Source organism: Sander lucioperca, chromosome 5 (assembly GCF_008315115.2).
Source record: "Sander lucioperca isolate FBNREF2018 chromosome 5, SLUC_FBN_1.2, whole genome shotgun sequence".
Classification (NCBI taxonomy): domain Eukaryota; kingdom Metazoa; phylum Chordata; class Actinopteri; order Perciformes; family Percidae; genus Sander; species Sander lucioperca.
In genome coordinates, this window is record NC_050177.1 from 33,661,322 (window position 1) to 33,674,377 (window position 13,056).

Consider the following 13,056-nt stretch of genomic DNA (forward strand, 5'->3'; position numbering starts at 1 on the left):
CACACACACACACACACACACACATGCCGGCGCACACACCAGCGCACAAGTATAAACATCAGGCCACTTACGTAGGCTACTGCAAAAGCTCTGCGTGGAGCCTGCGCACAACCATAAAACAAGCTTTAGGCTCTTTATTTTTGAGAGACTAAAAAAGCATGTAAAGGATTTTGGAGTGGAACTGTAATCATGTTTCAAAACAAAAAGCAAAGAAAATGATGTTGTTAATGCTGTTTTATAAGGTCAACACCGTACAATATACTATGTATTGTGTATGTATCATACATTATACAATCATGTACTTTTTATACAGTCCTGGCTTCTTAATGTTTACCACTGAATTTTTGTTTATAAAAACCGCTATGACTGCTTCATGTATCACCTTCATAATTAAGGCACTGCAAAAAATGGAAGAACTGCATGTGTTAAATGGTGTGAAAAGGTTATTTTATTGATTTTTTGATAAGGTTTTTTTTCCAAGATACTGCATATCTGGTTTCATTTAAAAACAGAAATTACCTTTTAACTTGCTTATTCTTAAAACGGCATATTCACTCCCACATGAGTCAGTAAACCGGTAACAAAAATGATGGCGTGCGCTCTATCCAGGTGGCTTCATGAGAGTAACCTGACTCTGCCAAATGGATTGCTTCGCATTTGCTCTGCATATCCATCTGGGAACTTTCCGTTGGAGAACTTTCGGGAAGGGGCGAAAATACTGGTTAGCTGATTGGATAAACCATCTGTCTATCACCACCTATGTTGGTGATAGACGGGCCAAATCAACCAACCAGATCAGCGATATATCAAACTCTTGCCGAAACCAGTCAGGAGAAGAGCAAAAACATCTTTTTCTCAGAGAAAAGCCTCCAGTGCCGTTTTTTGCTCTTCTTTCAATGAAGGAATACTTTCTAATTTGGATAAAACTTGCACGATAGCTACGCTCATCTCATCCATGGAAGCCGCCATGTTGTTTAGACTGAACAGTCGCTTCTCGTTGCATCACACCAAAGAATTTCTAATATGGGAAGAAGTTCCACTCTCTCGTTACTTCCGGCTTCTGAACTGGTTGCAGTTCCACCAGAGTTCCATATAGGGGGCGCTCACAGGCCAGTGCAGAATGAATGGGACTCTATGGAGCTATACCCCTCAAAATCCACTTTTCTCAGGATATAATTTTTTGTCTAGTAATTTGAAAGTTGCATTTGAAAGGGGAGGCTAAGAAAATACACACTGCTGGGTGTTAGATTTTTTTAAAGTTGCTTTTTTGTTCTAAAAAGCCTTTTAAAATGTCAATGACGTCATACACATATACGGCCAGAGATTCTGCTTCACGGCAAGCTCTGAGTCGCTTCCTTTTTTCTCTCGAGGCATCGACAACACAGCTGACAGGTTAGACTCTCCCTGTCAATACACGTGCTAGAAAGAGGTTTGCTAATGTTTTAAAGACCACGCCGAAATATTCACTCTGACATTCTGGTTCTGCTTCGGATGCCGTCAAGTGGGATCTCCGATCGTAATCAGTCCTTCACTGACCAATCAGCATTCATTAGCAGAATACTAGCGTGTTATGGGCAACAACGACTCAACCTGTAACAAATCGAAAGGGCATAAGTACTCGTTCATTCAACTTTTGACCTATAATCCATGTTGAACTTGCAAAAACTACAATCAAATCTGAGATTTCTCAACGACAATCAGGCGAAAGAGACAAATTTAGCAGTCTAGCTCCATAGAGTCCCATTCATTTTGCACTGGACCGTGATCACCCCCAGTGGAACTCTGGTGGAACTGCAACCAAAGTAGGTACAATGGGGCTAAATAGGGAGTGGAACGGCTTTCCGTAGACGGGCTTTGATCACACCTAAACCTGCCTCAAAACCAACGCTGATTGGTCGGTTGTTTGGCGAACGGCTCCAAATTTTCTCTGTCTCAAGATGCCAGACTGATCTGCGAGTGAAAAACTGCAGCTCGCAAGATCAGGACAGTCTCACGAGGCTATCATGAGAGTACCCTGACATTCAATCCCGAGGGCTATGTTACCAGCAACCGGTTGAATTGAGACAGGTCGAGAATGGATCGCATTCCGCCCGTCTTTTTCAATGTGAGAAAGTGACGGGAATAGAAACCGTTGTTCTCTTCTCTTGGGACGCAGGAAAAAAACATCCTTTGCCAGCAGCTCTGCCAGCTCTGACGTCAGAGCATCCATGTCCCCTGAGATGACACGGTTGTATTCAACACAACGGCAAAACTAGGTGGAGGGGTGGCAAACTGGGGCGTATAGCCTTTTGTGATAAGCTTTGACATCCATGCATCCATGGGTAGCAAGTTTTGCCACACTGCGCCCTGCTCCGAGAGTGGGCACGCGCACATCTGTGTACTGTCTGTGGCCATAGCAACAGAGAGCGCGCCGCTATGCTGGGGATGCCTGGCCGGGGCAGTCATCGAGTCAGAGTGTTCCCCGTCCCGCTCAGACGGCCGTGGGTAAAGAGTGACTGTGTAGCACCGCGCATTCTGAGTGGGCGCTCAACCGAGCTCTGCCTACAGCACCACATGTGTGCAAGGCGTCAGAGCCATTATCTGAACTCGAGATAGCATGATAGTTTTTACCACAGCGATAAGAACTGGGGGAGGGCTGGCGAATTGAAGCGTTTGTATGCTTCTCCGCACGCACATCTGTATGTTGTCTGTTGCCATAGCAACAGAGAGCTCTGAGCCCTTCTCGCGCTATGAGAAGCGTGTTCCCGTTCATCACAGCCCATGGTAGGGCGTAACCGAGCTCTCATCGTCCGCTCAGACAGCCGGGGGGGCTTCTCCACACAGCACAGCGTCCCGAAAGCGGGAACGTGCATGTCTGTGTGTCAGCTGTTAACGTAGCAGTGAGTATCGTGCCCTGCCCGCCACTGTGAAAAAGCGGTAGTTCGATTCTCATAAGCCGTTCACTCAGCCCTCTTACCATTCTGCGTAATCAGCTGGGAGGTGGAGAAATAACTGAGTAGGCTATAAACACGCACTCTGACTGGGTGTTTGAGCCTGTTAATTCTGACACAGTGCGGCTGGCTCCGACCGTGTACTGCACTGTGGCGGCGAGCCACGCCCATGTGCAGTATGTGCAGTATATATATATATATATATATATATATATATATATATATATATATATATATATATGCATATGTATGTGTCGGTACACGATCCGTTCTGCCTGCACGATCCGTTCTGCACATGCGCAAAATGTTCGCGCATGCGCGGTTGTACGAGGATTTACGACACTGCACGATGTGTTCCACGCTTACGGTCGACAGCCAAGCTAACGTTAGTTTAGCTAACAGCTAATTCGGCTAACTGCTAGCTGAGACAGCATGTAATAACTTTAAAAGACCCTCAAAATAAAACTTGAAAATAAACGTTGACATATATAACAAACACCTAACATATATAACAGCTGTTACGTCAGTTCTACTTTACTTGTGCTCATTTAAAATACAATCACTCAATACTTGTCTTTATTGTTATTACTGTGAAGTCTTAATTTAGCTGTAGCCTGCTTTTCCCATTACGTTTGAGTTAACGTTATTTTAGACTGAATCTAGCTGTCAGCTAGCGGTTAGCCGAATTAGCTGTTAGCTAAACTAACGTTAGCTTCCCGGTGGAGGCTAGCCATAGGCTAGCGTGGAACAGATCGTGCAGGTCGTAAAACAGTATTATCTTACGCATGTGCAGAACGGATTGTGCAGGCAGAACGGATCGTGTACCGACAGTATGCATGCTCTTGATAATCTTACACGAAAATGTGGGTTTTTTTTGCCTTGGACAGAGAAAATCTTTTCTTCCTGCATCTATATTTACATTGACACTTCAACGTGCTAACCACAGTTTAATGTTGCAAGTGTGGATATTTGTGAAATTGGAATCATTATCTGAAAATCGAGTATCGGAGCTCCTTTTTGAGAGTTCATTTTCTAACCATTAGGGGGCAATGATGTCTACAAAAGAAATTGACACTGCACTGCTGATATGGTAGCCTCGTGAGACTGTCCTGATCTCGCGAGCTCCAGTTTTCCACTCGCAGATCAGTCTGTCATCTTGAGACAGAGAAAATTTTGAGCCGTTTGCCAAACGACCGACCAAACAGCGTTGGTTTTGAGGCGGATTTAGGTGTGACGCAACGAGAAGCGACTGTTCAGTCTAAACAACATGGCGGCTTCCATGGATGAGATGAGTGTAGCTATCGTGCAAGTTTTATCCGAATTAGAAAGTATTCCTTCATTGAAAGAAGAGTAAAAAACGGCAGTGGAGACTTTTCTCGGAGGAAAAGATGTTTTTGCTCTTCTCCCGACTGGTTTCGGCAAGAGTTTGATATATCGCTGATCTGGTTGGTTGATTTGGCCCGTCTATCACCAACATAGGTGGTGATAGACAGATGGTTTATCCAATCAGCTAACCAGTATTTTCGCCCCTTCCCAAAAGTTCTCCAACGGAAAGTTCACAGATGGATATGCCGAGCAAATGCGAAGCAATCCATCTGGCGAAGTCAGGTTTCTGATATGGTATGCCTGCCAAAATTTGGCAGGCATTGGTTTTTGGTTCGTCCACATAAAACCCATAGATGTTTTCCAGGTTTAAAGCAAAAACATGTAAACAGTACTACTACTACTACAGCACAGTGGCGGCTGCTGGTCTTGGCTGCTGGAGGGGAAGTTCATTTTCAGCCTACATCATAAAAATTGCCCATTTGTTTATAATAATAATAATAATAATAATAATAATAATAATAATAATAATAATAATAATAATAATAATAATATATTATATATATATAGTATATAATATAATACAATAATAATCTAATAATTATTATAATAATAATTTATAATATCCGTGAGAAGGTTTCATCAAGAGGCATGGGCAGCAGTACATTTTCTTTGTCATAGCACTTCCAGTCAGCCAGCTAACTTTGTCATACCAGGAGAGCTGAAAAGACCTGTTACTTTGCCCTATCTTTTGCCATAAATCAATCTTAAGTGTTGATCTAACCCTGCTGTTTAATTCTAAGTTTCTCCTCGTAAGGAAGACTTTCAAATGGTTTTGCCAAAACCAGGTCGGCAATATTAGCATTGTCTGCCCTCGTGTGCAGTTTGCTAGCTGGCTAGTTCACCCCTACAACACTAGCCTAGCCTACTGTATGAATGAATGAATGAACAAACGATCTAACAAAATAAAACGATATTAAACTCGAAGGAGGAAATGTGGCAATTAGGTTAAACTGAAACAAGGAATGTGGTGTATACTTGTATGAAATGTATTATGAAAATTGACTAGCAATTTCGCCAAGCAAATACCAAGAAATAGGTTGCAGCAGTTTGTCTTTCAACAACACTTGCAAAATCCGCGATGGGACTGAGCTGAGCTCTGGCTCTGCTCGAACAGCTTCGGTGGCTTTTTATAGTACAAAATCGCTGTCAATCAAAAGGAGATGCTGCCTTTCGACAAACCCTCCAATCATCACACAGAAGCCCAGCATCCAGGCCAGCGGGACATAATCGCAGCATTTATCCAATGACCGTGTCGAAGTTTTGAAGCACTGAAAAAAACTGCTCAAAGCAGCCCCATTGAAGTCAATGGACACCAGGCTTCAACAGGGAAATGCGCTGTGATGCTACGGGAATGTATGAGAAGGAAATCGAGTCAGCTGATTCTGAACGAACTTGTCTTCGAGATAAACGTTTTCTAACGCATTTTTAGTCAATAAAATGTTAACACAATAGTACATATTTGACCATTACATTTTAGACATTTTAGGGGAAGCCAAGCTTCCCTTGCAGTCTTAAAGAAATCACCACTGCTACAGCACTACTACAGGAAAGGACAAATGACAAAGCTCTGTCCAGCCCATGTGGACTCAAAACCTTAACATTTACGTACAGGACATTTTTTAAGGACCAGCTTCTGGGATTTGTGTGTATAAACTGTGAGCCACAAACTGCACAGTATGTACATTACATAATTAAGTCTTTATTGCACATTAATCTTACAGCTTTTAGGTATAAAAATATGCAAATCCTCAATGGATTAAGAATGCCTACTGTAGATTACAGATAGAACTTTGTCACTGGTTGTGTAAAACTTTGGTAAAAACCAATCAAATCATTCACAAGCGTCATAAGCCCCCGAAGCAATAATCAGAGTAAGACGATAATTTTTCTAATCATGTCAACAAACACTTAAAAGGCTTTACAATGGCTGTGGAGTGAGAGTAATTCCTGTTCTTTGGGGTTTTGTGTACACAGGAGAGAAAAAAGGGCCTATTTGGTGATATAAATGCATAATGAGATCAATAATATTTCTCTAACAGCATTAGCTAAAAAAAAAAAAAATGTCATTAAGAGCAGCAAATCAATGTGTGCCAAGAACGATTCATTTCAAAATATTTCACCTGGGACTAAAAGAGAATATATTTGCTTCCTGCTTCTAAGTGAATACTTGAAATGTGAAAGATTTAAGATGAATCATTGGAGGATAAACATTCATATCTCACTGGCAATAGGTTTCTGTATGTTATATAGAATAACATAATGTGACCTGATGTTGTATGAAGAGTTAGACTTGATGTAATGAGATGTGTTGTGGTGTAACATTCAGTAATGTAACATCATGTGCCAAGGCAAAAAAGGACCTTGCATGATCGCAATTAAAAGAAAAAAATGACAGCATCCTCGTCTGTATTTGATGGACAATAATGTGAAGAACACCACCAAGTCGCACCAAATAAGCCAACAAAAATAAACTGCAGGGTTAGATTACTTAGCCTATGCTTAAACAATCCCTTAAATATTTGGTGCCATGGTGGTTTAAAAAGTTTGAAGTTCTTTCTACTAGGCCTGCACAATAAATCGTTTTTTTTTTTTTCTCCTTCAATTAATTTATTGAAAGCAATTGACATTGATATGTTTTAATTATGTTAAGACATGTTCAAGGAGTTCAGATAGAGCCTGTATCAGGGCCATATTTAGTTCAATGTGTTATATGTCACTATTTCTGGTAGCCTACTGTACTTAAATGGCCAGTATGTACTTTATTTTCCTTATTCACTGAAGCCTCTATGTTTACAGGCTTGTAGTGATGCGCAATGTGCTATAGGTGCCATAAGAAATCTATGTCTTGTACTGCCCATTTGTTTGTTTTGCCATGGTTCATGTGTGCAATAAACATTACACTTTGTGAGAAAATAATCGTGGCAGAGAATCGTGATATCAGTTCTATGCAAAAAGATTCATATTTTTCCCCGAATCGTGCAGGCCTACTTTCTACTGTATAAGTATCTCATAAGTAACATTATGAGAATGTACATAACGTCAGGTCATGTCTCTTCTTGTTTAGACTTTTAGCCCTTCCAAAGTCCTGACTATTTTAACCATGACTCTGTTACATGCTCGACAAATGCTGGGACACATTTATTCTACATTTCTACTTTGTGATATTAGAAAACTAATTTTTGATAAGCTATTGGCAAGTATAACTTTGGACTAGGACATTATATTCATACATTTTAATAATGCAATTTCTCTTTGTCCTGTATAATAGGGCTTTATTTCATCTCCCTTGCTTTGGCATCCCATAAAACATAACCCCCTTAGAGTGCAGAAATATGAAAACGATAAATATAAAACTGCTTGAGGAGCATTTATTTTTTTTTTTTTTATCACTATCATCTCTCTGCCACTGTGAGATGGATACAGATTCTTAATGGCATGGTGCGTGTTTGTGTATATCTGGCCTGCTTTGTGTAACACGACTTGTATTGTTTGCATTTGCTTTCATTTACGACTGTTTGACTGCGTTTATTTGCATTGTTCAATCAGACAGGAGGAATGTAAATCCGGTTAAAACTACATAACACACATTATCCCCCAACTCCATGGTATCACAGGGGAGAATTGCTGTACTTCAGGTCAGTTAACACTACAAACACACCAAACACAGATAGAGGCTCATGGACACTTGCACACAAACAACAGAGCTCTTTTATAATCTGTGCATCGTCCTCCATGGTTGACAGATTTATGTTTGGTTGATTCTAGCTGGGTCTTAAATGAACCGTGGCCTCTCGCCGCAGTGATGAGGACAGCACACATTCTTTCATTGAAATAACATCTCTTGGTGTAGACCAATCTGTTGCCTGGATTATTTTACTTTTTTTTTTTTTTTTTAAATAAAAGTAAAGAACTGTCCTCACCTACAAAAACAGTTGTTATACCACTGCAAAACCTCGTAGGGAGGAGGTCAGGGAGGATGGTTGGGCACACAAAGTGTCTGACTTTAACGCCAGAGACCACAATCTGCATCATGTCTCTTAACAACTGTAAACAGTGCTTTCTTCGGTGCAATCTTTCCCTAAACTCAATAAAAGTAGTTTTAGATTATGTTTAGACGGAAACGATCTGAAGAAAAAACGCAAAAGTGGCGTTGCGTTCTCACTTTTTAGTCTGCGTTTAGACGAGTGTTATGGAGGGGTAATCTGCGTGCATATGGTGACGCAAAAGTGTGTGAAATGTGATGTAGTATGCACACCAGGCGACTAGGTGGTAGTGTGAAGCACTGCCACACTACACCACCAAGACCGCGCACCTTCCTTCTACCTGTCTCCCTCTCTTCCTCCTCTCTCCCTCTCCTCTCCCTAGTAGCGCTAAGCGAACAACAAAAGCTGACAATTTTGGCTGGACAGACGAGGAGGTGGAGTTATTGCTCCAAACAATGCGCACACACACACACACACACACACACACACACACACACAGCATTTTTACCCTTAGACGGGAACGCGACGGTGGAGCGTTTAAGATTTCCACTCTGGAGGTTGGTTTAACTTTTTTGCATTTTTAAGCCCCAAAAATGCCGTCGCCGTCTAAACACAATATCACGTTGTGCAATATTATATCGAGGGGTGCAAGATATATCGACTCAATATCGTTATCGCAATATATCGAAAGTGTCGCAATAAGTATGCAATATTTTGTTTATTTAGTGGAGCGCTGCGTCCCGTCCCTTGGCTGTGTGGCTTAGTTGTGTTTGATTTAGATCCCCCTTGAAACGCTATAATGATCATGTTTCATTGGCCAGTTACCGTGCCACTTGCACGTTAGTGCACATCAGCACACGGGTCCACTACGTGACAAACCCTATGGAGCGTACCACGTGACGTGTGTGCATATTTCGAGTGACAGTGTAAGTGAAGAAATAGATATAGACAACAAAACGGAACGAATCAGAGAAGCGAAAGAAAAGTTATGTCCTGTTCTCTTTATTTATTTATTTTCTACTGTCCAACCAGTAAAACATGTCCTGTTCTGTAGACATGGTCCTTATTTATTTATTCATGTTGTACCAGCCCAGTATGACAGTCAGTTGAAATAAACCTTGTGTTGTAAGAAAACTTGTTTTATTTGTTATGAATCTATTTTGATGCGTTTTCCCGTAACTTTTGTAATTTTAAATAGGTTTATTTATATCGAAATTAATATCGATATCGCAATATTCATAATCGATATCGCAATATCACATTTTGTCAATATCGTGCAACCCTATTCATAAGGCATGTCTCTGTAACTCTGTCATGCCCTGCAAGCAAAACCTATTGCAGCCGTCTTTAATTATCTTGCTTCATTAATCACTTTCAACTTAGTATCTTTCCCTATTTTTAACAGCACTGTGTGATTTTACAATAGGGTGGGTCTACGTATGTTTTAAGCTATATTGTGTTTTCAAATACTGATGAACCAATGTATTTGTCAGCAACATTTACACATCCAGCAGACACAGGGCAAGCTGTGAACATCAGGGGAGCAGAGACATACCAGTAGCCTATAGGCCTACATGGAATATGTAAGAATATAGCCTAATACATAAATTGTTTGGTTGATTCATTTTCAGATCATATTTCTCTAATGGCTAGTGGCCAATAAGCCATCAGGGAACAAATTAATTATTTGAAGAAGGTGTAGAGGGACTATGGGTTTGATCTCAAGGTGGTGAAGTATTTGACACATGTATTGTATTGAAGATTGAGTATATATGCAGGAAAATGGTTTGCATATGGACCCAGTGTGATGTTCCTAGGGGAAGTGCTCACCATTAATCATTTTGCTTTGGATGGGAAGCATACTGTGTGATCCCCTCTAATGAGGATTAATGGTCTCTGGTTGTGTATGAGTGATGCCTAAAGACAGAAAACCCTATAGGCTAAGTCATACTCATTTGTGACAAAAATTAACAAACACACTCAATGAATATGCCTATTTCTTTTTTCTTTTTCACTCATTCCTTCCATTTATTTTAATCAGCTGGAGAGCTGCTCTACCGCTGTTGAAACATGCAGATGATATCCATCACTTAACGGGCACCCTCTCATCCAAACAGAGTAACTTCTCCTTGCCAGTGGCGTTTTAACTGGAAAGAAACTAAAGTTGGGCTACTTCGTACAGATGCAAAAAAACAGAAAATGACACAATTCGAAATAAAGCGTTATGTCACATTTCCTACATGGTTTAACACAGGTGAGGTGATAATCCAAGTGAGCACATACCTGTTCTCCTCAGTCTGCTGCTCAATTCCCCGTTTGTAGGCTCTGTCACTTTGGGTAGCTATGTTGGCCCAATTCTACCTCGTGGTCCTGCTGCTTTAGTGTTTGGTAATCCTCTCAGTAAAAAGCATAAGATTCTGAAAGCCTGTTCTTGACCAAGTGTCATCCCGAATAAAACACCAAGCCAGTTTGTCCTGAAGAACCACTCCACGTTAAATCTACTGATTTCCATCAGAGGTTTGGTTGACAACAATCATCCAAACCTCGTGCTGGTCGGCACCGAGGTGTTTAATTACAGATCTGTTTCAGACTTTCAAACGTGTACTGTAAAAGATAATCCGCGTCGTTCATGGTGCCTGACTGCCAACTAGGCTACGTGCCAATATGGCAATAGTAGCGTAGGCGTACTTGGCAAACAGCCAATCAAATTGCAGCGGGGCAACGGACAATCCACGTCTTTGACATTGCTCTTGAGCCAGGCAGTTAAAACACATTAATCCAGAATCCTGGTAATTTTCTAAATTAAAATTAAAACACTATCCTACTAATTTTAACTAACAATGAATAAAATAAACATTGACAAAACTATGTATAGTTTAAAATACCATATCGAAATTGAAGTTATTCTTTGCTGGTCAAACTAATTGGCTAGGCCGCATTAAAGTTGCACTTCTTGCATTGAGCTCAATGCATCAGAGAAGCAACTCTCAGGACAAAAATAGTAAACGGTCAATCATAGTGTCTGAAGGTCACAACTAGGGAGACACCATAAATGCAGTTAAATTTAGTGATTTATTTACAAAAACATGATGAGATGCGGTTGGCAGTAAAGTCAGTGAGTTGAGTGGGAAGTATGGTGTGAGGGTAGCCTGGGAAAACCCCAAAGGGGTAAGCTTCTCCTTGGACCGCGTAGCTCCTATGGCGCCATTTTGATGCTAACAAGCCATCACCTCCCGTTAGCATTCCATTGACTGCCATTCATTTTGGCGCCACTTTGACAGCGAATAACTTTACATCTGAAGCGTTTAAAGACTTTATTTGTCCACTGTTTATTTCTAAAGAAACACGACAATGTATAAAAGGCTCCATTACCTTGTACCTCACGTTATGGCTCCCTAGCAGGCGTTTTTGTAAAAATAGGCTAACGATTGTGTCATAACCACGCGACTTACTGTCGCACAGTAGAGAAATCACCGTACAGTACAGGAGAAGCTTGCAGGCAGTTTGGATTTACATTAGCTGTTTAAGTTTAATTACTAATGTTAACTAGCATTTTAGTTAGCAATAACCTGTGCCTATGTTATCTCCTTACATATACCTACGCTCTCCATCTCTGCAAGATTGGGAATGATTGAGATTTCTCTTGGCACAGCTACCAGAAGACTTACAACTTTCAGACAGATTGCTCACGTCACATTTACGTCTTTGAGCTCAGTTGGAGGCTGCGCAGTAACGCTCAGCCATCACCGGAAAAGTGCTTCTAAAGGCCTTCACTGGTCTCCGTCCAGAGCAACGGGATCTGTTGGTCCATTATATATATATATATATATATGTCAATGGAAAACCCTGACGAACTTCCGGCAAATTTGAGATTTGCTCTGCAAGTCCATCTGGCCAAGAGACCATTCAGGCCCATTTTAAATTTTTCCAAATCGAGGCACCGATTACAACCGTTGAGGCGGGCTTTACACGATGACGATAGCGCAGCGACTGCAAGCAGCTTTTTGTTTACATTCAACATGACGGCCACCGAAGCGCAGCAACCCATTGATGCTGTCGGTACACGATCCGTTCTGCCTGCACGATCCGTTCTGCACATGCGCAAGATAATACTGTTTTACCGAGGATACGACCTGCACGATCTGTTCCACGCTAGCCTATGGCTAGCCTCCACCGGGAAGCTAACGTTAGTTTAGCTAACAGCTAATTCGGCTAACCGCTAGCTGACAGCTAGATTCAGTCTAAAATAACGTTAACTCAAACTTAATGGGAAAAGCAGCTACAGCTAAATTAAGACTTCACAGTAATAACAATAAAGACAAGTATTGAGTGATTGTATTTTAAATGAGCACAAGTAAAGTAGAACTGACGTAACAGCTGTTATATATGTTAGGTGTTTGTTATATATGTCAACGTTTATTTTCAAGTTTTATTTTGAGGGTCTTTTAAAGTTATCACATGCTGTCTCAGCTAGCAGTTAGCCGAATTATCTGTTAGCCAAACTAACGTTAGCTTGCCTGTGGAGGCTAACGGCAGACCTCTACAATCAGCTAGCGGTTAGCCGAATGAGCCGTTAGCTAAACTAACGTTAGCTTGCCTGTGGAGGCTAACGGCAGACTGCTACAATCAGCTAGCGGTTAGCCGAATTAGCTGTTAGCTAAACTAATGTTAGCTTGGCTGTCGACCGGAAGCATGGAACAGATCGTGCAGTGTCGTAAATCCTCGTACAACCGCGCATGCGTGAACATTTTGCGCAT

The 13,056-nt window shown here is 41.2% G+C and overlaps 1 protein-coding gene across 1 annotated transcript in view; it reads right to left on the bottom strand.

Annotated features, from left to right (window-relative positions):
* Window positions 1–10,672, bottom strand: part of LOC116039885 (claudin-4-like) — a 69,999-nt gene extending 59,327 nt beyond the window's left edge. The window contains exon 1 of the mRNA XM_031284998.2: window positions 10,583–10,672. The gene's annotated coding sequence lies outside the window, so the exon portion shown is untranslated. The remainder of the gene's footprint in view (window positions 1–10,582) is intronic.
* Window positions 10,673–13,056: the final 2,384 nt, after the last annotated feature.